This window comes from Geotrypetes seraphini, chromosome 19 (assembly GCF_902459505.1).
Source record: "Geotrypetes seraphini chromosome 19, aGeoSer1.1, whole genome shotgun sequence".
In the NCBI taxonomy this organism is placed as follows: domain Eukaryota; kingdom Metazoa; phylum Chordata; class Amphibia; order Gymnophiona; family Dermophiidae; genus Geotrypetes; species Geotrypetes seraphini.
In genome coordinates this window covers 27,482,259-27,508,557 of record NC_047102.1, presented here as the reverse complement: position 1 = coordinate 27,508,557, position 26,299 = coordinate 27,482,259, and the positions used below count along the sequence as shown (strand labels likewise).

The 26,299-nt window shown below is 45.0% G+C and overlaps 1 protein-coding gene across 10 annotated transcripts in view; it reads right to left on the bottom strand.

Moving 5' to 3' along the window:
- The window catches only part of SOX6 (SRY-box transcription factor 6), a 945,693-nt gene that overhangs the window by 674,092 nt on the left and 245,302 nt on the right, over positions 1 to 26,299 (bottom strand). The gene's annotated exons all lie outside the window — the stretch shown is intronic.

Sequence of the window (26,299 nt, the reverse complement as noted above, 5' to 3'; positions counted from 1 at the left end):
TGCACAGTTTATTCAACATTTAAGTTATAGAAGTAGTTTTTTCAGCTCATACCGTTCTACCTGGCATCATTCATCATCCTGGACTCAACAGGAATATAATAAAGAAACTGGTGCAGGTACAAGATCCTTTATTCGAAATTCTGAAAACTGAAATTTGACGTGAACTGGAAGTAGTTAATTTCCCCGACGCAACACCAACACAGGTGCATACGTTGTCCCCTGATCTCTGCACAACTCAGGTCAGAGGGCTGGAAAGTGTTTTTGAAGTATTTGATGTTTGTCGTATTTTGAAATAAAAAAACTGGGTGGCAATTTTACGGTCTATCTTTTTCTCACTTAACATTATCATTCTAAAAACCGAAAAATTCCAAATGCCGAGGTTTGGCTGGTCCCAAGGATTTTGGATAAAGGATCTTGTACCTCTATAACTACAAAGCATTTATGAGCGGCCAGTAATGTCTTAACATAATAATCTTTGAAGGGACTTCAGGATGTTTTTAAGCACTTTTAAAATGTTCTGTGCACTTTAAGTTTCTGGCCTGGGGCCTTGGTATTTAAAGAAAGATAATTAAAACACATAATATTAGCATTCACACCATGCCACTTCACTCCAACCAACCTTTTGAACCAAACCTGAAACAAACACTTAACCCATAACTGTGGAATAATCCACCATTAACAACAAATAGCTTACAAGGCAATTCAATTTTAACATTGTTTAACACACACGCCCCCCACCCCCACCCTTGGGTGCAGCTGCCCCAGCCCTTCTTGGAGCTGTTTAGTATCAAAACTAGCTTTCAATTGTCACACTATATTTGCGATTTCCATACTACAGCATGACCGACTATACGGTGTTGTCAGGCAACACTTCCACTTGTGGCAGTGCCGCCCACGAGGAACCCCTTTCAATCCCCATTATCCTGTATACTTGCTCATGTCCAGCTACATCTGGGCCTCAACTCCACAATTTTCAGCACTCCCCCCCCCCATGCATCTGTGACCGACTGCCCTCCCCTCAAAGTACATCTCTCCCACCACCCCTCCATCCCACTCCACCAAAAATGTACCACCCACTCCCAGAGACCCACACACAGGATGTGGAGGGAGGGGCTCTCATCTATCCACACCACTCCCATACAACTTCCCCACTCCCTGCCCACAACCCAAGTGTCTCAAAGCCCGCAAAAATCCTCACAGCAACCTTCACCACTCAGCAAGTCTCAGCCCTATCTCCTACCAATCATCCTTTGCCTTTTATTCCCACATACGTTGTACATTCCTTCCTAACAACTGATTAGCCCAACCAATCATTATTTATCTTACATCCCATGTCTAGTCTCCTCTCCTCATATGCCCCACCCATACTCCCTACCTATCACCGTACTATAACTAACCAAATGTTCGCAACCCCCCACCCTACCCTCACCCCCATTAGATGTGTCAGGCTCAGCTAATGTTATTAACTTTCAGGTCATAAACTAGGATATTTCCTAAAATACAAAAACAGGGCTTAGTTTGGTTTGAGGTAGGAAAACGCCCTTTAAAAAAAAAACCAAAAAAAAACCCCCCATGACTTTTTGTTAACAACAAAAAACAAACAAACCCAAAAATGAACAACCAGGTGGCAACCCCAGTGGCCACTAGAATATTTATAAAAGCCTTCAATACAAAATAATCCACCGCCACTTGAAACAAATGCTCTAAATCTGTTTCAACATATGACTTTGACAGAATTACATTTGTTCTTGAATAATTTGCAAATGGATCTATATTTAGGGACTGCCAGTCTTCCGTACTACAGCAATAGCAATCTTGCCGTCTGACATTTCTGCACCCACATTTTTCTCTCTGTGCACAGCTAGAACAAGCTAGGAAGAAAACAAGTACAGCAAGACGTAAAATAATAAGCAGAAAAGGAAGCTGCAAATAAAAGCCAGGGAACGACTTCAAGCTGGGGAGGGAGAATACTGGAAAAGATGTAAAGACAAAGCAGCACTTCGTCGTTTCTCTAAAAACCCAAACGGGGGGGGGGGGGGGGGGGAGGGAGAGAGGAGGAGCAATAACATCTGACCTAGGTTGATCTCTAATATTTATTTATTGGGATTTATTAACCACCTTTATGAACAGATTCACCCGAGGCGGTATGCAGCAAGTGCAGCGTAATAATAAAAAAAAAAAGACCCAAAATGACAAAATACAATAAATGAGGTAAATTTGAAATCAGCAAACTGAAACTTTGGGGTCCTTTCATTAAAATGCGCTAAATGCTAGGGCGCCCATAGAATATAATGGAGGCCTTAGCATTTAGCGTGCACTAAATCAGGAGTATGTGGCGCAGGGGTTAAAGCTACAGCCTCAGCACCCTGAGGCTGTGGGTTCTAATCCCTCTCTGCTCCATGTGACCCTAGGCAAGTCACTTAATCCCCTCATTGCCCCAGGTACACAAGATAAGAGTTTGAGCCCACCAGGACAGATAGGGAAATATGATAAAAAGTACCTGAATGTAAACCACTTAGGATATAAGTGGTATATCATATAATAAATAAATAAAAGGACCCTTAATAACAGAACTACCCTAAAACAGTATAAAAAATATACATGTTTAACAGCAGTGGAATTCATGCTACCTTAATACTTATAAAATACCAAATAAGCACACGTCAGAATACTCAACTAACATAGATATGATGCTAATACTTTTCTACAATATAGTTTATTATATAGCCGAAGGGCCAAGCACACACATATAAATGGAGACAAGATGGGTGGTAGAGTCCACTGGGTAAATAGATGGGTGGCTAAAGTCAAGACAAGTTATTGATACAGTTAAACTCGATACAAGAAATGATCTAAGTTATAATGTGCGTAGCAAGCAAGGAAAGGTAGAGAATGAATATAAGTATTAAAGGCTTGGGAAAAGAGCCAGGTATTCTTCTGCTTCCCGAGGTAGAGTTCTCAGTTCTTCATGGGCTTGATTCTGTATAGGAAGCCGATACCAGCGGCCCCCAAAGCAGCGGCCACCGATCACAGGTCAATCGCACATCGGCGTCCTATTCAGAATTGTGTCTTTACTTCGGAGAGACGCCTTAAATTTAGGTCAGCATTTTCCAGGCCTATATTTAAGGCGTCTTGTCTCATGTCTACGGAGATGTGTACCGATGCTTAAGCCCACCCGAAGCTACTTCTTGGCGATACCATGTCCGCACCCCAACTTGGGTATGCTTAAGCGTGGGTACACACCTCAGTAGATGCGCTACAGAGGCCTACAATGTAGGCGTCCTGTCTCGGACACTTTATAAAAAAACAACACGCGTCCAAATTGGCTGCCAGATGGTTGGAGGATGCAATCGGGACGCACATTTCAAGAATCAGGCCCCAATATATCTAATACTAAATGAGTGGGACTTGGGTTTCACCACCATACTATGCATGAAGATTGATTAGCACTTGTAATCCATTTATATATCATTTTAAAATGAATACAATCTAAACATCAAAACTAATAAAAAGCTAAAAACAAATAAAAATGAAATATACCAAGCCAAGCCAAGCCAATACAAAACTTCTGTATGAAAACATCTAGCCACCCCCAACCCAGCATTGCATAGCTGCTACAAAAGCAAGCAACAAGAATGGCCAGAAAAAGGAAAAAACCTTTATTTTTCTGCTAAAGGACAACATACTTTACTCATGTCACAATTTGATCCTAATAATGGATCATCACTGAAAAAACTTTGGCAGTAGGAATACATGTAGCATATTAATTTAATAGAGGAAACTGAAAAAAAAATGCTGATTAAGATCAAAGTACATGTCATAGACTGTAAAGAGAAAAAAGTTATTTATTATTGTTTATTAAGACTTGGTAGACTGCAAATGGCCAAAAAGTATAACTTTTATGCAGTTTGCATACAAAAAGAAAAAAAAAGCAAATGACAATAATAATAAAAAAGATGAGGTGAGGAAAGGAAAAAGAGAAGAAGGGACAGCAAAATTTAAAAAAACAAAGCACAAAACAAATTTAGTAGGGAGAGAACTATCCAAAGCTTTCCTGGAAAAAGTGGGTGTTTAACAACTTTTTACAATGAGGATTATGGAAGTACCTTTTACTTTGTTCAACGACATCAGAACTACATTTTTATGCATGGAATGGGGGAAAAACCTGGATGAAATTAATCTGTCCCTCAAAGCATCTAGTAACAAGTGCCCTGGATTTTATGCTGGACATAGCGGTGATCAATATTCAGGTACAATATATCCTTTTCCCCATGGTATCTCAGGAAATAAAAGCTGAAGTAACTTACCCAGCGTCACAGAGATTTGTCAGCAGCAGAACCAGGATTTAGACACTGGCTTTCCTGCTTCTCAGCCCATTACTTTAACCCAGGGGGCATCCCGGTTTTTTCAATAGGCCGCATGATCAGAAATCCTTTTGTGTGCAAGTCACATGATTATTTTAACCTGATAGCATGATTTATACTCATCAAAATCTGTGAATATTTTCCGAGATTGTGACTTCGTATCTACCATAGTACATAGCATAGTAGATGACGGCAGATAAAGACCCGAATGGTCCATCCAGTCTGCCCAACCTGATTCAATTTTAAAATTTTTTCTTCTTAGCTATTTCTGGGCAAGAATCCAAAGCTCTACCCGGTACTGTGCATGGGTTCCTACAGCCGAAATCTCTGTTAAAACCTACTCCAGCCCATCTACACCCTCCCAGCCATTGAAGCCATCCCCAGCCCATCCACCACCAAACGGCCCAGTACTGGCCTTAGTTCAATATTTACTATTATTTTCTGATTCTAAATCCTCTGTGTTCATCCCACACTTCTTTAAACTCAGTCACAGTTTTACTCTCCACCACCTCTCTCGGGAGCGCATTCCAGGCATCCACCACCCTCTCCGTAAAGTAGAATTTCCTAACATTGTCCCTGAATCTACCACCTCTCAACCTCAAATTATGTCCTCTAGTTTTACCATTTTCCTTTCTCATGAAAAGATTTTCTCCTACGTTAATACCCTTCAAGTATTTGAACGTCTGAATCATATCTCCCCTATCTCTCCTTTCCTCTAAGGTATACATATTCATATTCCTCTAAGGTATACATATTACCTTCCAGTCTCTCCTCAAACGTCTTCTGGCACAAGCCTCCTATCATTTTCGTCGCCCTCCTCTGGACCACTTCAAGTATTCTTACGTCCTTCGCCAGATACAGTCTCCAAAACTGAACACAATACTCCAAGTGGGGCTTTACCAATGACCTGTACAGGGGCATCAACACCTTCTTCCTTCTACTGGCTATGCCTCTCTTATACAGCCCAGCATCCTTCTGGCAGCAGCCACTGCCTTGTCACAGTTTTTTTGCCTTTAGATCTTCGGACACTATCACCCCAAGGTCCCTCTCCCCGTCCGTGCATATCAGCTTCTCTCCTCCCAGCATATACGGTTCCTTACGATTATTAATCCCCAATTACTCTGCATTTCTTCTGAATTTTAGTTGCCAGGCATTAGACCATTCCTTTATCTTTTGCAAATCTTTTTTCATATTTTCCACTCCCTCTTTGGTGTCTACTCTGTTACAAATCTTGGTATCATCTGCAAAAAGGCACACTTTTCCTTCTATCCCTTCAGCAATGTCACTTACATACATATTGAACAGGATAGGCCCCAGCACCGAACCCTGAGGGACTCCACTACTCACCTTTCCTTCCTCCGAGCAATTTCCATTGGTGGAATGAGACATCATGACATCACAATCTCAGCTCTAGAATGTTGCTCCTTAGGATTTTAAAGTGTTTGAGGCTTGCGCAGACGACGACAGAGCTTAGGCATTGGTGGAATGAGACATCATGACATCACAATCTCAGCTCTAGAATGTTGCTCCTTAGGATTTTAAAGTGTTTGAGGCTTGCGCAGACGACGACAGAGCTTAGGCATTGGTGGAATGAGAACATAAGAACATAAGCAGTGCCTCCGCCGGGTCAGACCATAGGTCCATCCCGCCCAGCAGTCCGCTCCTGCGGCGGCCCGAACAGGTCACGGCCTGTCTGAGTCACCAGAAGGGGCCCCCTTGCCACCTTGGTTTCCCATTGAGTCCTATCTTCCCATCGAAGTCCTAACCCTCCGGTCTTGCACATGCACGACCTGGTTGGATTTCTATACTTATTACCTGGTTAGCTTTCTATACCTGTGTTACATCTCAGCATCTCTCTCAGTATCCCACGATCCCCCTATCCCTCAGGAATCCGTCCAATCCCTGTTTGAATCCTTGTACCGTACTCTGCCTGATCACTTCCTCCGGTAGCGCATTCCAAGTGTCCATGACCCTTTGGGTGAAAAAAAACTTCCTTGCATTTGTTCTGAACCTATCTCCCTTCAGTTTCTCCGAATGCCCCCTCGTGCCTGTTGACCCCTTCAGCCTGAAGAATCTGTCCCTATCCACCCTCTCTATGCCCCTCATGATCTTGAAGGTCTCTATCATATCTCCCCTGAGCCTCCTTTTTTCCAGAGAGAAGAGCCCCAGCCTATCCAACCTCTCGGCGTATGGGCAGTGTTCCAGCCCTCTTACCAGCTTCGTTGCTCTCCTTTGGACTCTCTCAAGTACCGCCATGTCCTTCTTGAGGTATGGCGACCAATATTGAACGCAGTATTCCAGATGTGGACGCACCATCGCTCGATACAATGGCATGATGACTTCCCGCGTCCTGGTTGTTATGCCCCTCTTTATGATGCCCAGCATTCTGTTGGCTTTTTTCGAGGCTGCTGCGCACTGTGCAGATGGCTTCATTGATGCATCCACCAGCACACCCAAGTCTCTCTCAAGACTGCTGTCTCCCAACATTGCCCCCCCCCCCAATTTGTAGTTGAACAACGGGTTCTTTTTCCCTATATGCATGACCTTGCATTTTTCCACGTTAAAGCTCATTTGCCATTTGTTTGCCCAGTCTTCCTGCTTGTCCAGGTCCCTTTGCAGGTCCTCACACTCCTCCCTGGACCTAACTCTGCCGCACAGTTTGGTATCGTCTGCAAATTTTATAACCTCGCACTTTGCCTCCTTTTCCAGGTCATTGATAAATATGTTGAAGAGTAACGGCCCCAGCACCGATCCCTGTGGCACACCGCTCGTGACTCCCCGCCAGTCAGAGTATTGTCCCTTTACTCCGACCCTCTGCAGTCTACCCGACAACCAATGCTCGATCCATCTGTGCACATCCCCTCCCACCCCGTGGTTCCACAGCTTCCTAAGCAGCCTTTCATGTGGCACCTTGTCGAAAGCCTTTTGAAAATCAAGGACATCATAACATCACAATCTCAGCTCTAGAATGTTGCTCCTTAGGATTTTAAAGTGTTTGGGGCTTGCGCAGACGACGACAGAGCTTAGGCATTGGTGGAAAGAGGCATTATGACATCACAGTCTGAGCTCTGGAATGTTGCTCCTTAGGATTTTAAAGTGTTTGAGGCTTGTGCAGATGACGACAGAGCTTGCAGGAATGGGGCAGGGACAGGAAAATGAGTTCCCGCGGGGATGGTGAAAAACATGTCCCCGTGTCATTCTCTACTGAGCATTATTCTATAAATAGTACTCAAAGTTAGACACTACTTTTAGAACAGGGCTTAGCGCTGGGAAGCAGGTCTACGTTTAGATGTGGCCATTTATAACCCTAAATTAGGCACAGATCCCCCCCCCCTTATTCCATAAATACACATGTAAATTGAAGGAATACCCCCAATGACCCTGTCATATCCATGCCCCCTGTTTTGGATTCATGTGTAAAATTGAGGCATAGATCTCCTGCCTAAATTTATGTGTGTACGTTTTAATTAAAACCAATTAGCACCAATAACTGCTCATTGAGATCCCAATTATCAGTGCTAATTGGCTCGTTATTCAATGCAGTTGTGCACAGCAATTGGACCTATGCCCAAATGCGTGCACGCAACCTTTAGTGCTTTTTATATCATTTGGGGGAAATGTTTCTCATACTAGCCCTTTATCCTCCCTAGTTTGATATAGAAAAAGCAACCAAAACAAAAAAGGAAAAAAGGCACACTGATCCAAGGGCACGGTGTCTTTCAGGCTCTGGAGCACTTAGCAGGTTATTGGGCCTCTGAGGCATAACAGATTTAAGCAAGACTTTTCACACAGTCAGGTAAAGAAAGCTAGGCCAGTCAGCAGATGTCCCATTCAGATAACAAAAAGAATATTTTAGTGACAATGTGAGAAAACAACAGAAAAAAAGTGGTACATAGTCACTGAACCATGTCTCCTCTTTGCTCTGCTAAGATGACTTAACAGCAGCTTGACAATGACATTTTGCTGGAGTAAAAATGTGGAGACGGCTTAATATGTTCTGATAAAAAGCATCAAAATGCAACTTTTTAAGAAATCTCTAGGCCACAATGGGGAAGGTAGACATCCATTAAATATTTGCTACAAACCAATTGGCTCAAAGTGGGCTTTTATCCTAAATACAGAAAAAAAAATAAAAATAAAAAAACCTCAGCAAATTCGCGGTTCAGGGACTCCGTTTTCTGACCGCCTCTTCCGGGAACTAAAGTCAGGCCACACCAATCAGGAGCCGCTTTGACGCGCCGCGCCAGATAGCGCGTCAAAGCGGCTCCCGATTGGTCTAGCCTGACTTTAGTTCCCGGAAGAGGCAGTCAGAAAATACTAAGAACCATCCCGCACCCGCCGCCACCCCTGCAGCCCTCTCTTGCCTCCGATCCACTTCTAAACCGCATTTGCAGGTGCTCCTGGACCGGAACCCCCGCGATGTTTGTTCTCGAGAAGCTCAATTTGCTGCTAAAAAATGGTCTGAAGGGGGCTAATGTGTAGCAGAACAATTCTATAAATTGGCATTTTAATTAAAGCACCCCGATGCCATGCACAAAGTTCTATAACAGCACCTTCGTGTCAAGATCCCATTGGCATTGGTGCACCCATGTTTAGGCATGTCCTCTTATGTCATGTCAATGAGAGGCATAAGTTGGTACACTTAAATGCACCAAGTGAAGTTCGTAATTTATGGTATTCTACTCGTATAAACATATGCACTTAACTTGGAGACACACCGACACCGAGGTTCTGCCGATGCATATGCCCTCACAGAACAGTGTTTAGTGCACGTAGGCACCTAACGTTTAATAATGGCAACCTTGATCTAGGATTAGGATTTTTTTTAAAATTTTTTATTTTTTAAATATATACCGCCTATCAAGGTTATCTAAGCGATTTTACATTCAGGTACTCAAGCATTTTCCCTATCCGTCCCGGTGGGCTCACAATCTAACGTACCTGGGGCTATGGAGGATTAAATGACTTGCCCAGGGTCACTAGGAGTAGCACAGGGTTTGAACCCACAACCTCAGGGTGCTGAGGCTGTAGCACCACACTCTCCTCCAATAATATCACAAGTGAGCCAAGTATAGAACATTGAAGCCACTGTGACATCACTGATGAGTTTGGTGGAATGAGGCATTATGACATCACAATATGAGCTCTGGAATGTTGCTACTCTTTGGGTTTCTGCCAGGCATTATGACATCAGGGAAAGGGACGGGGACTTGTATACCGCCTTTTTGTAGTTTTACAACCACGCTCAAAGCGGTTTATGTCCAGGTCCTTCAAGTGTTCTCCCTCTCTGGCCCGGTGGGCTCACAATCTATCTAATGTACCTGGGGCATTGGGGGATTAAGTGACTTGCCCAGGGTCACAGGGAGCAGCGCGGGGGGTTTGAACCCACCACCCCAGGGTGCTGAGGCTGTAGCTTCAACCACTACGCCACACACTCCTACATATGTAAGTGGCGTGCACTTGTAGGCACCAGTCAATAGAATTACCCCGAAATTTTAAAATATAAGAACATAAATGCTACCATATTGGGACAGACTGAATGTCCATCAAGCCCAGTATCTTGATTCTGGCCAACCCAGGTCACAAGTTCCTGGCAAGATCGCAAATAAGTAAAACAGATTCTGTGCTGCTTATTCTAGAAGCAAGCAGTGGATTTCCCCATCCATCTTAACAATGGTTTATGGACTTTTCTTTTAGGAAATTATCCAAACATTTTTTTAAACCCTGCTAAAGTAAGTGTTTTAACTACATCTTGTGACAACAATTTCCGGAGATTAATTGCCCGTTAACTGAAGAAACATTTTCTCTGGTTTTGTTTTAAATTTACTACTTAGTAGCTTCATCACATACCCCGCCCCCCCCCCCCCCCCCTAGTATTTTTGGAAAGAGTAAACATGTGATTCATGTCTTCCCATTCCATTCCACTCATAGACTTCTATCATATGTCCCCTGAGCTGTCTCTTCTCCAAGCTGATGAGCCCTAACCGCTTCAGCCTTTCCTCACAGGGAAGTCATTCCATCCACTTTATCATTTTAGTCACCCTTCCCTAATTATCACGTAGCTATTTGTTGGTCTTGAATTTGAAATCTGGCATCAATGGACCATCACTGTGCTTCCACAACTTTTCCCCAAATGTGATCCCATTTTGGAGGCTCTGATGATCACCTGACCCCATCCTTGCCTCTCTATCTGTACCTTTGCTCCAGGCTGGCTTGTAGCATCAATTCATAATGATTCTGCAGGCCCCACCTCATGTCAGATGTGCATCGTTCAAGTTGAAGCATCCCATAGGCCTGCACAGACTGATGAAGCTGCTGTCTAGAATTTTTTTTTTATTATTACAGCTGTGGTTGCAACCCCAAATGAAGCCTTTGTGACCCTATTTGGGAATTCTGGGCTACCGGCAGTCATTCGTGATGTTTTGCATACTTTCTACTTATTGGATGACCCCCAATACTACATAAAACAAATCAAGGAATCATAAAAAAAAGTACAGTGGTCACACTCTTTGGTAAAAACAACAACAATGGGTCCCTTTTACTAAAGTGTGTTAAAATTTTGCAGTTACCCTATGTATGGGACTCAAGGGTCTACCATACGAAAAACGGCTTGACAAATTACAGCTATACTCGCTCGAGGAGCGCAGAGAGAGGGGGGACATGATTGAGACGTTCAAGTATCTTATGGGCCGCATCGAGGCGGAGGAAGATATCTTCTTTTTCAAGGGTCCCACGACAACAAGAGGGCATCCGTGGAAAATCAGGGGCGGGAAACTACGAGGTGACACCAGGAAATTATTTTTCACTGAAAGAGTGGTTGATCACTGGAATAGTCTTCCACTACAGGTGATTGAGGCCAGCAGCGTGTCTGATTTTAAGGCCAAATGGGATCGGCACATGGGATCTATTCACAGGGCAAAGGTAGGGGAGGGACATTAAGGTGGGCAGACTAGATGGGCCGTGGGCCCTTATCTGCCGTCTATTTCTATGTTTCTATGTCAGGGGTAGGGAACTCCGGTCCTCGAGAGCCGTATTCCAGTCGGGTTTTCAGGATTTCCCCAATGAATATGCATGAGCTCTATGTGCATGCACTGCTTTCAATGCACATTCATGGCGGAAATCCTGAAAACCCAACTGGAATACGGCTCTCGAGGACTGGAGTTCCCTACCCCTGACCTATGTTTTAACTGTTAGGGGTGTGCTCAGCATCAAAGGATCTCTATAAAGAAAGAGAATGGAACCAAAAGTAAACCAAGTGCTACTTAAGGTGGCAGCTCGATGGATAGAAAGGAAGGCCAGAAACGGGAAAATTTCTATGGTCTGGTTCCCAAAAATAGCAAAGGGCATTAGATTCAAGGATGATGGTGGAGGACCTTTCTTTTTTAGGTCCACAATTCATCAAGTCGCTAGGACTCGAGCATGAGTCAATGGCACCTAACAATAGCAACATGGGTATTTTATGTCATATTCCTATCATATGCTTTGAGTGTGCATGATGTACACAGGGACATATTTTTCCCGTCCCCACAGGAACTCAATTTCCACGTCCCGTTCATTTTGTCAGCGTCCCTGCCCCATTCCTATAAGAACATAAGAACATAAGCAGTGCCTCCGCCGGGTCAGACCATAGGTCCATCCTGCCCAGCAGTCCGCTCCAGCGGCGGCCCAAACAGGTCACGACCTGTCCAAGTCACCAGAAGGGGCCCCCATGCCACCTTGGTTTCCTATTGAGTCCTATCTTCCCATTAAGCTCTGCCTTAACGGCACAAGCCTCGAACACTTATGATTTTAAAGGGTTTGAGGCTTGTGCAGATGAGGACGGAGCTTAGGCATTGGTGGAATGAGGCATTATGACATCACAATCTGAGCTCTAGAATGTTGCTACTTATGATTTTAAAATGTTTGAGGCTTATGCAGATGAGGACGGAGCTTAGGTATTGGTGGAATGAGGCATTATGACATCACAATCTGAGCTCTAGAATGTTGCTACTTATGACTTTAAAGCGTTTGAGGCTTGTGCAGATGAGGACGGAACTTAGGCATTGGTGAAATGAGGCATTATGACATCACAATCTGAGCTCTAGAATGTTGCTACTTATGACTTTAAAGTGTTTGAGGATCGTGCAGATGAGGACAGAGCTTGCAGGAACAGGGCAGGGATAGGAAAAGAACTTGTCCAGACAGGAAAATGAGCTCCCGCAAGGATGGGGAAAAATTTGTCCCCATGTCATTCTTTAATGTGTATCTCAATGGGGGAGGTGATGGCATCTTAAGGTTCAAATTATCAAATACAATGTTGATAGTAACATTGTTGGTTTAATCATGAATTAATGATTGTTACTATGTGGCAAACAAAATACAAAATTAATCTTACAAGATTGCATCTTATAACTGTCTTTCTATGGTTGGCATGGTGGCACATTGCCAACTGCCCAAGTTATGATGGCAGTGAAACCTGTATGGAGTGGCAGATGAGGCTCTGGCCACCTAGATGGGCAGACTGGATAACTGTGAAAGGTTTGTATGAGTGTATCTACTGTCATTTACTATGTTCCCATGCAGTTAGGCAGAAAAGAAAACGCATTTACCCTGCATTACCGATAATAAAAATATACTTAATGTTGCCTACTGAGATAGCGTTAAATATTCTATATTATCTGCTGCATTCACAGTTAATATTCAGTACCGTATCATATGTTCGGTATAAGGTTCAGTCCCCACCTCATTCTGCATGTTTCAGTTAATATGGGAATTAGCACACATTAGATGTCAAGTCACTGCATTAACTGTTAATGCATGCTAATTCCCAGGTTAACTTTAGTAAAAGTGTCCAAATGTGTTCTGTACATAGTAATTTTCTCCAAAGCATAGAAGCCACTCATTACCCAGTTAAAAGGCAGTCACCTTTTGCCTATGTCTGAGCGATAAATGGCTGAGTCGACTATGCCCAGATCTGGGTCTGTGAACCAGATGTTAGAGGCACGTGCGTTCGATTGCAGAGCAAATCACCTGCAGGACTGCAACTTTATTAGTTAAAAGACAAAGAATCCAGAAGCTATTGAATTTTAGATGATTTGTGATGCCATTTGCGGTCAATTGGGTATAATTTAGAAACACTGGAATGTTGTATCTTGGAAGCTAACTTTGTGCCAGTATCCCCTGTAGTATCAGCAGGGGCGTTGACAGTGTGCTTTTAAGCATAAATCACGTCACATTTTATTTACTTAGAAGGGTTTCTTGACCTGACACACAATACTGAAAATACTGCAGACAGGGAGCCTGGTATTAATAAGCTGCAGAATCCGACATGACTGCATACGGTCCCACATCAACAGAGTCGTAGAAGTGCGGCAGGAGGAACAAAGCCTGCTTTAGTCTTCGTTAAAGACCACTTCACTCTCTTCAAGTGTTCCTCCTCAGCCACCATTATCTTGGCTAAATGGGCTCTGAAACCTCATAATAATGATGGAGATATCAAGAGAATATGGCTAAAGAAACCCATTTTAGGTGTGGGCTTGAATCTGAATTGGAGGGGGGGTGGGGGGGAGATGACTGCACGGTCTAGTCCATGCTCTCCTCCCAGGGCCATGTTTAAAGAAAGAAGCATCGTCTTGGGCCCCACTATTCAGTGGCAAGAGAACTGTGAATGAAAGGACTTTACAAAGGAGACTGTTAACCATTAAAGTATACTATAATCATTGTATGAATTAGTCATAGCTAGTTTAGGGAAGGACCTCCCCACTTTCCAACCATCTGCAACAAATGTGCTCCATTAAAACAGAACCATATGGAAAACAAGCTAGCAATTAACACAGCTTCTGCACATCCCACTAATACAGCACAGATTTCAAAGTTTGAGTGAAACTGACTGCCGAATTGCTTCCATACTGCTGCTGCTGTTGCTGCTCTTGGCAAGGCATATTTATCCTGACCCCTGCGTTATCTTAACTTCTTAAAACACTATTGTATCATTCAAACTGTGTTGGCTGCCTCGTGCCTTTTAACCTACAGTTGCACGTCGTGTCGGTTCAGACTTTCTAAGCCCCGACTATCAATAGTACGAGACAAGGTACAGTCTATTTTTGAAGTACAGTGGATTCCTTATGTGAAGAGCTTGGGTACAAAAGAACATTGTTTGGAGAGCCTCGCGTTCTCGCTACCCCTAATGATGTAGTTATAAGTACATTATGCTCATATCTTAATATTACTGCTCACTCACGATATCTGTAAAGCTCTCTTGAATCTTGAGGGGGTGATGAGGTGATAATAGGGATTTTATACCGCATAATACCTACGCGGTTTACATAAAAACACATAAAAGTTTAACAATACACACCTTCATTAAAAAAAAAAAAACCTAGCTCGACGTTTAGGACTCCTTTTACGAAGCCGCGTTAGCGGCTTTAGCGCACGCTAACCCCTGCACTAGCCGAAAAACTACCGCCTGCTCAAGAGGAGGCGGGAGCGGCTAGCGCGGCCGGCAAATTAGCACGCACTATCACGCGTGTTAAACCGTTAACGCTAACTCCTCAATAGCTAAATAATCTCAGTGACTCCCTTCTTGTCTTTCAACACCTTCAAAAATATTACATCACATACAATTGTGTTTTTTTCAAGTTTTTTCTTTTTAAATCTAATCCAGCTGCACATAGACCAGGGGAGTCAAAGTCCCTCCTCGAGGGCCGCAATCCAGTCGGATTTTCAGGATTTCCCCAACGAATATGCATGAGATCTATTTGCATGCACTGCTTTCATCGTATGCTGATAGATCTCATGCATATTCATTGGGGAAATCCTGAAAACCCCGACTGGATTGCAGCCCTTGAGGAGGGACTTTGACACGCCTGACATAGACGCAGAGATCCTGGCAAGGCATTCCAGAGTTCAAATTCACACACCCCTACAGACAAATTAATATCACTCATCCTAGAGTGAGTTATTATCCTGATGCTGCTCAAATTCAATTTCATACAATTTTCTGACCTTAAATTATTATTATTATTATTATTATTATGTTCTTGTATACCGCCATACCCAATGAGTTCTAGGCGGTTCACATCAATTAATTAAGATCTGATCTGAACACGGATTTACAACATTTTATCCGAGTTATAAGCAACGAGGAAGGATATGTTGGAACATTTTTGCAGAAATGTATCAGAGTTACATGCAGCGACAAGGTTGGATGGGAAGCTAAGGGAGAGGAGGGGGGGAGGGGATTATTGCGGGGGAAAGGGGGTTAAACTCCTTCTGGGGTGATAAATTTCTAGCGACCCTTGTAATACAATAGGAGATATAGAGTAGAGCACCTGATGTACTGACAGAATTTTATCATGAATTCTTTCTTGAACCGGCAGCCAATGTAACTGTTTCAAAATTGGTGTTATGTGGGCCATTCTAGGCGTACTAGTAATTATGCTTGCTGCCGAGTCCATATGCAATTGCAACGCCCTCGTCGTCACTTTCGCAACCCCCAAATACAATGCACTGCAATAATCCAGTTTACTCAAGACTTTGCGGGGGTGGGCGAGTTCCCTGCCACGGCCGCTCAACTGATCGTGGAAGGGAGATTTCTTTGCCGTGATCAGCATAGCGGCCGCATCTATTTGAAATGTAGACCAGCTTTTTGTTGGCCTACATTTCAGGCACTTATTGCGGCCCTAGGGAGATGCGTAGGGCCGGAGCTTAAGTGTCCCTACGTGTCTCCCTCTATCTTGACAGATGCCTACGGTGTAGGCGGCCTACCTTGGGGTTTTTGTTTTTTAACGTGCATCCTGATTGGCTGGTTAGACAGTGGTATGATGCCTACTGCCGCCTACAATCGGGACACTATTTATAGAATATGCCCCTTGGTATCTAGTTACTGGTTCTGAATTTCCAGTAGAATAAAAACACAGCAGGTAATGTTTAGATCAAATGTTGGAGAAAGAAGACACGGGTAAAATTTCTACAGGTCCAACAAATGAAGCAAAGAACAGCAAAAGTGGTCCAAGGAAGGAGGAACAACCAGAGGTGCGCACACAAATTTTGGCCTCCTTTTATCAAGCCACGTTAGGGTTTTTTATTGCCGCCCACTGCGGTGAAAGCCCTGACACTCATAGGAATTCTATGAGCGCTGGAGCTTTTACCATAGCAGCCAGCAATAAAAACCAAACAAAATCCAAAAGACTAACCAAATACTATAAAACACACACAACAAAATCTGATCATTGGTGATGTCTAGTACCATCAGGGAGCACTTCTTCCTAAGCCTCTACAGAACTGCTTCACTCAAATCAATCAGTGGAAAATCAAGGACCTCCTATCAATTCATAACATCTCTTGATTACGTGTGCATTTTCAGGCCTCATTTGGAAAAATGTTTAATTTGCCAAATGACCAAATTCTCTCTTCAGATGGGCAAAGGTGGAGCTGGTATTCAGGCCCCAGTTCCATATAGGTCACCTAAAAAAAAAATTGGTGTTGCCTAGTGCAGGGCTAAGTGCAATTCTATAAAAGTTAGGCGCACTATATTGAATCACACTTAGGGCTACTTAAGTGGCATTAGGTGTGCGCTTAAGTCAAAAACAGATACCTAACCTGAAAACACATCCACTATCTGCAACTTAACCATAGAAACATAGAAATTGACGGCAGATAAGGGCCACAGCCCATCCAGTCTGCCCACCCTAATGACCCTCCCCTGCCTTTACTTTGCGAATAGATCCCACGTGTCGATCCCATTTGGCCTTAAAATCAGGCACGCTGCTGGCCTCAATCACCTGAAGTGGAAGACCATTCCAGCGATCAACCACCCTTTCGGTGAAAAAGAATTTCCTGGTGTCACCACGCAGTTTCCCGCCTCTGATTTTCCATCGGTGTCCTCTTGTTGTCGTGGGACACCTGCTTTGGGGTAAGCACTTTGGACTAGGCATCTACTTTTCACAGAACCACGTTTTTAGAGTTAGGTGCCTGTCAATTAAGTCCAATTAATGGCAATTATGTGTCAAGTGCCAATTAAGCCTATTACTACTTGTACTACCATTTATTGTTTCTGTAGCACTACCAGATGCACGAAGCACCATATGTTAAACACACAAGAGACAGTCCCTGCTTGAAAGAGCAAAAGAGCTTACAATCTAATTCAATTAATCCAATTAAACTAGGGGCCTAACTTTCGGCTGACTTTATAGAATCAGGGCCTTAATGTTTAGCAAGAATATTCAGCAGTTAAATGGATAAGTTATGTTTTTAAAATGAGACTTTCTAAATAGCAGGCCTGCCTTTAAATGGATGGACACCCTTCCAGTCAGTCAGACGTATATTCAGTGGGGCTAGTTAAAAGGTGAATATACAAACATTAAGCACTTGTGCTGGGTGGTGGGTCGCTGGAACAAGTTTCCGGAGCAGGTGACCAAGGCCACTAGCGTGCTTGACTTTAAGAATAAATGGGACATCTACGTGGGATCCCTACATAGGCCTAGTAAGGGGGTGGGTCAGTAGAGTGGGCAGACTTGGTGGGCTGTGGCCCTTTTCTGCCGTCATCTTTCTATGTTTCTATTTACCTTTATACAGGTATGGGCTGGCTGAAAAGCAGGCCCATAACAGGCTTTTACTTTTTCTATGTTATTAAGACTGAATCTCAACCTCCACTTTCCCTAACAGCTGTCACAGATGGACTCATCAATAAGCAGACCTAGGTAGAGTGCAGAGGTCTTACTAGAGTACACTATTGAATCTTATCTCTAAGATATGCTGTACAGTTGATATGTAGGAATTTAAAAGTCAACAATGGTATCATGATCTGCACCTACTCTGCCATAGGGAGCCAGTGTGAATGAATCAGCAAAGACTTAGCATTCTCTCTCCTGGTCTGGCCCATTACCGATAGTGAAACAGTATCCTGAATTGCCTGAAGTCTCTTCAAGAGCTTAATTGGCATCTCAATATAGAGTCCAATAAAAAAAGAGAAGGGACAGAAGGATGCTTCCATGCCTAAGCTAAATCAACTAGTACTGTAGGTTTTATTCATAGGGGAACATGCAGAATCAGAAATATTAGAAGACCCAATAAGGCCAGTGTTTCGGTGAGCAGAGACCTTCCTCAAGAGTCTAAAAATCCAACAAATATAGAAAAAATATCAATCCAACAGGTACCAGTAAATATAAACTGCAAAATTCAACAAATACAAAAGCAAATATAAAAAAGAATCGGACATATATAAAATGTATTAACAAAAATATAGTACAAGCTCCAAAATAAATGATAAAATATAAATATATTTCAAAGAAGAGGACAAAATCTATATTAAAAATCAATAAGCTCAGGTACGGAAGCGTCTTTCTGCCCTGTCTCTTTTTTAATGGGTTAGAAGTTTTGTTGGGGCATTTCCTGCTCTTTTTGTATCAGTCCAATATAGAGGACCAACATCTTTAGAAATGTTCTTAGTTGGTTTACCATTCACATTTCTTGAGCCATCAGTGATATGAGATGGGAATGATCCTTCAGGGTCCAGCCTTACTCCTGAAAATAAACTTTAAATGATACAGCTAAGCCCTTGATCTTTGATCTGTTCAATAACTGGGTCCAGTCAAGGCCAGTAGACCATAACACTTAAGTTTTCTGAACATTAATGACCAACCCTGGCTTGCTTTTAGCTATTTGCTATTCCACCTATCAGATATTTGTTAAGATTATCAGTGATCTCAACCTTTACCAAAAGGGATGATTAATTTATAGCATCCACATACTAGAATGGCCACCAGGATGGTCTCGGGACTCAAGGAGCTCCCATACAAGGAGCGGTTAGGGAAGTTGCAGCTCTACTCACTCGAGGAACTTAGAGAGAGGGGAGATATGATCGAGACATTCAAGTATCTCACGGGCCGCTTCGAGGTGGAGGAAGATATCTTTTTCAAGGGTCCCGCGGCAACAAGGGGGCATCCGTGGAAAATCAGGGGCGGAAAACTGCACGGTGACACTAGGAAGTTCTTCTTCACTGAAAGGGTGGTTGATCGCTGGAATAGTCTTCCACTCCAGGTTATTGAGGCCAACAGCGTGCCAGATTTTAAGGCCAGATGGGATAGACATGTGGGATCTATCCGCAAAGATAGATAGGGAGGGTCATTAGAGTGGGCAGACTTGATGGGCCGTGGCCCTTATCTGCCGTCTATTTCTATGTTTCTATAAATTAAATTGAATCCTTTGACTCAGGGATTTCTGGAATATAAAATACATCTTGTTCCAAACTTGTATCTTGAGAGAACCCTGCAGAAATTTGTAAATCCGTTATCAACTTAAGCATTCTATCCTGTAAAAATTAAATTAATCATCCATTCTAAAACCACATAGTTTTATGCGGTATATAAAGTTGTAAATCTATATATATAAAATCGGAGGTATGTATGTGTGTATGTGCCGCGATCACGCAAAAACGGCTTGACCGATTTGAACGAAACTTGGTATGCAGATCCCTCACTACCTGGGATGATATGTTCTGGGGGTCTCGCGGCCCACCTGCACACGTGGGCGGAGCTACAAACAGAAAATCAGATTTCACCCATTCATGTCAATGGAAAAAATGTAAAAAGCTGCCATTCTCACAGTAATTCAAAAACGGCTTGACCGATTTGAACAAAACTTGGTATGCAGATCCCTCACTACCTGGGGTGATATGTTCTGGGGGTCTCGTGGCACACCTGCACACGTGGGCGGAGCTACAAACAGAAAATCTGATTTCCCACCCATTCATGTCAATGGAAAAAATGTAAAAAGCTGCCATTCTCACAGTAATTCAAAAACGGCTTGACCGATTTGAACGAAACTTGGTATGCAGATCCCTCACTACCTGGGGTGATATGTTCTGGGAGTCTTGCGGCCCACCTGCACACGTGGGCGGAGCTACAAACAGAAAATCAGATTTCACCCATTCATGTCAATGGAAAAAATGTAAAAAGCTGCCTTTCTCACAGTACCGTATTTTCGCGGATATAACGCGCACCATTGTAAAACGCGCACAGGGGTATAGCGCGCAGAAATCACGATGATATGTACAAAAACTTTTCTATACCGCGCTCAGGCATATAACGCGCATGCTGCCCGACTCTCCTCTGGCCACCCCGACTCTCCTTTCGCTCTCCCCGACTCTCCTCTGGCCACCCCGATTCTCCTTTCGCCCTCCCCGACTCTCATCTGGTTGCCCCGACTCACCCTGACTTTCGGTGCACTGCCCCGACTCTCCTTTGGTTGCCCCGACTCACCCCGACTTTCGGTGCACTGCCCCGACTCTCCTCTGGTTGCCCCGACTCACCGTTCACCCGCCCTGACTTTCGGTGCACTGCCCCGCCTCTCCGTGCCTGTCCCCCTTGAAGTCCTGTCCCCCCTTGAAGGGCTGCCTGTCCCCCCTTGAAGGTCTGCCTGTCCCCCCTTGAAGTCCTGTCCCCCATCCTGAAAGCCTGATGCCCCCCCTCGACGTCCGATTCTTCTCCCCCCTCGGCAGGACCACTCGCACCCCCACCCCGAAGGACCGCCGACTCCCCGACAATATTGGGCCAGGAGGGAGCCCAAATCCTCCTGGCCACGGCGACCCCCTAACCCCACCCCGCACTACATTACGGGCAGGAGGGATCCCAGGCCCTCCTGCCCTCGACGCAAACCCCCTCCCCCCAACGACCGCCCCCCCCCAAGAACCTCCGCCCGTCCCCCAGCCGACCCGCGACCCCCCTGGCCGACCCCCACGACACCCCCACCCGCCTTCCCCGTACTTTGTGTAGTTGGGCCAGAAGGGAGCCCAAACCCTCCTGGCCACGGCGACCCCCTAACCCCACCCCGCACTACATTACGGGCAGGAGGGATCCCAGGCCCTCCTGCCCTCGACGCAAACCCCCTCCCCCCAACGACCGCCCCCCCCCAAGAACCTCCGCCCGTCCCCCAGCCGACCCGCGACCCCCCTGGCCGACCCCCACGACACCCCCACCCGCCTTCCCCGTACTTTGTGTAGTTGGGCCAGAAGGGAGCCCAAACCCTCCTGGCCACGGCGACCCCCTAACCCCACCCCGCACTACATTACGGGCAGGAGGGATCCCAGGCCCTCCTGCCCTCGACGCAAACCCCCCTCCCTCCAACGACCGCCCCCCCCCAAGAACCTCCGACCGACCCGCGACCCCCCTGGCCGACCCCCCCCACCCCCCTTCCCCGTACCTTTGGAAGTTGGCCGGACAGACGGGAGCCAAACCCGCCTGTCCGGCAGGCAGCCAACGAAGAAATGAGGCCAGATTGGCCCATCCGTCCTAAAGCTCCGCCTACTGGTGGGGCCTAAGGCGCGTGGGCCAATCAGAATAGGCCCTGGAGCCTTAGGTCCCACCTGGGGGCGCGGCCTGAGGCACATGGGCCAAACCCGACCATGTGTCTCAGGCCGCGCCCCCAGGTGGGACCTAAGGCTCCAGGGCCTATTCTGATTGGCCCACGCGCCTTAGGCCCCACCAGTAGGCGGAGCTTTAGGACGGATGGGCCAATCCGGCCTCATTCCTTCGTTGGCTGCCTGCCGGACAGGCGGGTTTGGCTCCCGTCTGTCCGGCCAACTTCCAAAGGTACGGGGAAGGGGGGTGGGGGGGTCGGCCAGGGGGGTCGCGGGTCGGTCGGAGGTTCTTGGGGGGGGGCGGTCGTTGGAGGGAGGGGGGTTTGCGTCGAGGGCAGGAGGGCCTGGGATCCCTCCTGCCCGTAATGTAGTGCGGGGTGGGGTTAGGGGGTCGCCGTGGCCAGGAGGGTTTGGGCTCCCTTCTGGCCCAACTACACAAAGTACGGGGAAGGCGGGTGGGGGTGTCGTGGGGGTCGGCCAGGGGGGTCGCGGGTCGGCTGGGGGACGGGCGGAGGTTCTTGGGGGGGGGCGGTCGTTGGGGGGAGGGGGTTTGCGTCGAGGGCAGGAGGGCCTGGGATCCCTCCTGCCCGTAATGTAGTGCGGGGTGGGGTTAGGGGGTCGCCGTGGCCAGGAGGGTTTGGGCTCCCTCCTGGCCCGATATTGTTGGGGAGTCGGCGGTCCTTCGGGGTGAGGGTGCGAGTGGTCCTGCCGGGGGGGGGGATGTATCGGACGTCGGGGAGGCGGCCGGGCAAGAGGGCTTGGGCTCCCTCTTGCTCCGATCGTGGATGCGGGTGCGGGTGGGAGCGCGTGCGAGCGGGTCGTTCGGGGTGGGGGTGCGAGCGGTCCTGCTGGGGGGGTGAATCGGGCGTCGGGCGGGGTGGGAACTATGTTTAAAAACTTTTGTATACCGCGCTCAGGCATATAACGCGCGAGGGGTATGCGCGGTACGTAAAATCACGTATAACGCGCGCGTTATATCCGCGAAAATACGGTAATTCAAAAACGGCTTGACCGATTTGAACGAAACTTGGTATGCAGATCCCTCACTACCTGGGGTGATATGTTCTGGGGGTCTCGCGGCCCACCTGCACACATGGGCGGAGCTACAAACATAAAATCAGATTTCACCCATTCATGTCAATGGAAAAAATGTAAAAAGCTGCCATTCTCACAGTAATTCAAAAACGGCTTGACCAATTTGAACAAAACTTGGTATGCAGATCCCTCACTACCTGGGGTGATATGTTCTGGGGGTCTTGCGGCCCACCTGCACACGTGGGCGGAGCTACAAACAGAAAATCTGATTTCCCACCCATTCATGTCAATGGAAAAAATGTAAAAAGCTGCCATTCTCACAGTAATTCAAAAACGGCTTGACCGATTTGAACGAAACTTGGTATGCAGATCCCTCACTACCTGGGGTGATATGTTCTGGGGGTCTTGCGGCCCACCTGCACACATGGGCGGAGCTACAAACAGAAAATCTGATTTCACCCATTCATGTCAATGGAAAAAATGTAAAAAGCTGCCATTCTCACAGTAATTCAAAAACGGCTTGACCGATTTGAACGAAACTTGGTATGCAGATCCCTCACTACCTGGGGTGATATGTTCTGGGGGAAACAGAAAATCAGATTTCACCCATTCATGTCAATGGAAAAAATGTAAAAAGCTGCCATTCTCACAGTAATTCAAAAACGGCTTGACCGATTTGAACGAAACTTGGTATGCAGATCCCTCACTACCTGGGGTGATATGTTCTGGGGGTCTCTTCACCCAAGAATTTATATGTTCTTGCTCCTGGAGGTGAAACTAAATATGTTGTTTCTAATCAAGTTTTGTGTTTGTTGTATTGTATTCATTTTGTCAAATATTTCACATTATAATTTGAATATTGTACTTTTCATAAAGCTGTAAAAAAATAATTTCATTCACCACTATAAAGTATCTTTATTTGAATCCATTTACAGTGTTATTGCTATAATTAAATACCCGTGCAACGCCGGGGCATCAGCTAGTAAATAAATAATATGTTTCTTTTCAGTCTTAGTGAGGCACCAAAGAATCTGGATCTACAACAACAAAAACATGTGAAAGATCAACCACAATTCTCAATGATTGAATCTATCAAGAGTACCTGATTGTAAAACCGCTTAGATAACCTTGATAGGCGGTATATAAAATCCTAATAAAACTTGAAACTATATAACAGTCATTAATAATGATTTCACCCCTAATCCTGCCCTAAATCCTGCCTAGCTTGGATCTAATGCCGAATATATATCTATCCAGAATTGGGAAGGAAAATTCAAATACTGCCAGTAAAAACAATAAATCTTCCTATCTTTTTTGGGACTAGTGATCCCTTCAAAGATATCAATATTTAATCAAAATGGACCTCAAATTCCACAAGGAAATTATAACTCAGGAAGAACATGTCTCCACTAACTAAAGAGTCAGTGATTCTAATCGTAAGTCCACTCCAGAAAACTGGCTAGAGAGAAAAAATTCCCACCTCCTTTACTGAGGAAGAAAAAGTCTCTAGCCAAAAAACCAAGCCTCAAAGATTACTCCAATAATTTCATGAGGGGGCACTAGGCACAGAAATATATGAATAAGGTTAAACAATTTAGCCTGGGAGCTGTGTTATCGTCAAACTTCATGTGCAAACAGTACAGGAGATAACAAAAGTTGGCCAGCAAAAAAAGTCAAAATCACCCCCAAAAAAACTCTATACTTAGCTTTTACACAAGCAGTTATACCACAGTCTGCCTTCTATCGATCACCTGAAGATTGTAATCCACCATATGTTAAAATGCACAATCTTGAGGAGCAATTCACCAGATTATATTCAAAGAACTCAACAAGAGTCCTTGGTTCAACTAATCATGGCTGGGGAATCCTCAATCAGCTGAGCCAGCAGGACTCCCTGAAGCTGCGGTTTCGAGAAGTCCTGCTGGCTCAGCTGATCAGAGATTCCTCTGCTTCGATCAACTGATGGCAAATTGTGGGCTATTGTTGGGGTGCCCCAGTAAAGATAGGCACCAGAAATGTAATCCAGGGTTTTTTCAAGCCTACATTTCTGGCCAGCTACCTATCTATGCATGAACCATGCCTACATAAGCGCTTGAGGCGTGATTTTCTAACCGGTGCTGTCACGTGATTGAAACGTGAGCGGCAGCTGCTTTTAAAGTGGTCACCGACATGGGCACCAGTTAGAGGAACTGGGGGTTAGTGGTCTTTGACTAAAGATAGCATGTTATCTGCCACAGGATCTATGTGCTCTAGGCACATAGAATAACACTGCTTACAAGGTAGCTCATAAGTAGCATTGTTCATTTATTTCTTTATATTTTTATCCCGTCCTCCCAGTAGCTCAAGTAAGCATTCACAATGGAGTGAATTGGACATACAAGATTATACAGTAGATTTAAATACTTGGACATACGAGACTGTGTAGCAGTTTAAATATAGGGACTATACAGCAAATTAAGAACAGTAGTTTAAATATAAGTAGTTTAGTTTAGATACAAGTTATTTGAGTATAGGCTGAGAGTGGACTATACTGAAATTTAGGCAGAAGATTAGAATGGAGAAAGAAGGGTAGAGGTGGGGTTTAAGGGTGGGTGGGGGGAGGTTGGGTGTAGGCTGAGGGTGACCTTTAGTTGAAGAGGAGGGTCTTTAACCATTTTCTGGAATGTCATTAGTGGGTTCTGTAGTCTGAGTTGAGGGGGATTCAGCAACCTGTGGTTTTGGGATTCCACAGGCTGCCGAATCCAACAAAAAAAATCAAGGTGCAGTAAAAAGGTGAACTTTTAACACACCTTGATGAATCCTGTCCCCACAATGGGATCATGAAATAGTCTGACTGTAGAATTAGCAAATATTACTTCAGTCTCAACTTGCCTTTGCTCATCAGAGAACAAACACAAATCTAGGGAATGTCCTCCCGGATACGTCAGAAAGTCAACTAATCAGAGCAAGAATAGTAGCAATGCTGATTACTGGCATGCCCAACCCCTACCTGTATATTCAAATATCACAGGCCAATAACGGCCTCAATCTCTAGTCTAAATATTAACATGGCGCTTTCAGAGGACAAACGATCAGCAGCATCACCAGGCACCTCCACCGTAAAACCTGACCATCACGGGCTCCTTTTACAATGGTGCGCTAGCGTTTTTAGCGCATGCACCAGATTAGCGCACGCTAGCCGAAAAATTACCGCCTGCTTAAAAGGAGGCGGTAGCGGCTAGCGCGTGCGGCATTTTAGCGCACCTTTGTGAAAGGAGCCCCGTGTTTTCACACCCATTCACCAATTCAATCACGCATTGCATAACTGGAATATGTTTGAGCGCAACCAGGGCCATTCCACATTGATCTTTTTCCTAGTCTGGGGACTTGCACACTTTTGAAACCTTGGGAACCCTGTAAACTGTACCTTCTAATAGTTTAAGTAAAAAAAGGAATAGATGGTATAGGTTTGCAATTTGTAGTTAAGGCTAATTGAGAAATTTGTGTCCTTTACAAATGGGGGTAATGATAATATGACCCTTTTCTGTGGGATACTTGCCCAACTTCATCATTCGTAACCATTTAA